This window comes from Mesitornis unicolor, unplaced genomic scaffold, assembly GCF_000695765.1.
Source record: "Mesitornis unicolor isolate BGI_N332 unplaced genomic scaffold, ASM69576v1 scaffold5588, whole genome shotgun sequence".
Taxonomy (NCBI): domain Eukaryota; kingdom Metazoa; phylum Chordata; class Aves; order Mesitornithiformes; family Mesitornithidae; genus Mesitornis; species Mesitornis unicolor.
In genome coordinates this window covers 24720-26551 of record NW_010201035.1, presented here as the reverse complement: position 1 = coordinate 26551, position 1832 = coordinate 24720, and the positions used below count along the sequence as shown (strand labels likewise).

General features: G+C 38.4%; 1 protein-coding gene across 1 annotated transcript in view; it reads right to left on the bottom strand.

The window, feature by feature from the left end:
- DENND1A (DENN/MADD domain containing 1A) overlaps positions 1-1832 on the bottom strand; it is a gene marked incomplete at its 5' end in the record, with an annotated part of 93160 nt that overhangs the window by 74030 nt on the left and 17298 nt on the right. The window lies entirely within an intron of this gene.

Genomic DNA, 1832 nt, shown 5'->3' with positions numbered 1-1832 from the left:
TGAACTGGCTCAATGCTGTCCAGCTCCTGGGACACCAATGTCACCTGGAAAGGCATCTCACTATAGCCTATGCATGTTTGGCTCCTAGAGTAAAAGATTAATGAATAGTTCATTCTTGATTTCTGAGAAACAGTCGTTTAGACAGCATCATGACTGTCATGAAACTCAAGTGCAACTCACTACCCGAAGCTCTAAAATAATCACAGTACTTCATGGCATTGTGTTACTTGATTAAAAAAGCTGTTAAACAAGAGGGGGAAAACAGCTTTAAAAATTTTCCACTGGATTAATTACCTGATAGCAAATGCATCACACAGAAGATGTTTCTCCTCACCGTTGAATGTAGATAGATATAATTTAGCAAAGTAAATGTTGTGCCTATCCAGCAGTGCATGAATCGCTCACCGTTCACGTTAAGTAGCAAAACTAGCAGTTTGACGTAACAGCCATTTCTGATCATGACATTGTTGAAGACATTTGGAGTTTCTGAGATCATAAATGCATCTGTTTAGACCGAGACCAGCAGGGAGACACATTCCCAGAACCTCCTCCTCCTCCCAGGGAAGCAAAAGGAAAAGGAGAAAAAAAAATAAAAAAAAATAAAATAAAAAGTATAATGGATTGGCTTTAGAGTCTCCCTGCTGAGATGAACAACTTGATCCACTTACAGTTCCAAACACATGATGCATGAAAGAACTGACAGAAATTCAATTCTTGCAAAGCAGAGCAGCTGCTCTCTAGTGGTCAAAGCCAAATATAAAGCGGTCTGAAGGAAAGGAAAGACCTAGAGGAGAATACTTCATTACCTAGGTAACTAAAATAATGAAACAAAGCTAAGTAAGACGTAAACACTGATCCCAAACATTAATTACACAATGCAACACGATTCAAGTTAAGGCTTTGTTGCGACAAATATTAATCCCAGCTGTATTTATATAGCAGTTGTGAAAAAAAATGCACCATGTACGGTCTTTGTGAGCCATGCCAGTTAATTGAATTTGCTGGCAGCACTTCCTCTGCTATGCTCCAAACATCCTCCGAGATAAAATGTAGCTTTTAAACAGACCTGTGGAAAACTGAATCAAGAAATTTGAACTAATAAAACACAAATCTCTACTGTTATAAAAGTGAAGTAAAAGTAAATAATGAAAGGAAGGAAGTCTCTTAAAATTTATTACATTCCTAAGCTTGAAGTTCTGTGTTTATTGGTGAAGTCTCTTCTGATGTTCTACAGCACGCCTATAACAGCTCCTTTAATGAAGTCTCATAAAATCTAATATAATACTTGATTGTTGACAAATCATATACATGTTTGAGGCCCTGCACTCACTGTATCCAGACATTTCTTACATAATTCCACAAAATTTACAAGTCTGTCATCCCACGGGCTGAGGATAACGGCACGAGCGATGCCCAGCTGGCAGATCTGGATGCTGGGAGTGAAATCAAAATGAAAAACTATATAAAGCCAGAAAAATTCATGGAAGCAATTTTACAGGCTAAACGCTTGACTAAAGCCAAGATGTTCACAATCAAGATGGACCTTTCATCCAGAGCTCCCTGTTTTCGAAGAATGGATCACACTGGAGATCACAGAGAAATGATGGGATGTCACAGTGGGAGGCACTGGGTATTCACCATTACTCGAGCTTTTCCTCAAACAGACCAGCTTATACTGAGCTCCCTGAATATCAATTTTATTTCTCAACTACACATAAAAAGGTACAGATCTAACTGTCAGCACAATATTTTGAACTAGTTAAAGAAATCCAGATTTTCCCCTGCCATTTGCTCCTAAACAGTCACTCAAAAATAGCTCCTTACACTCGTAC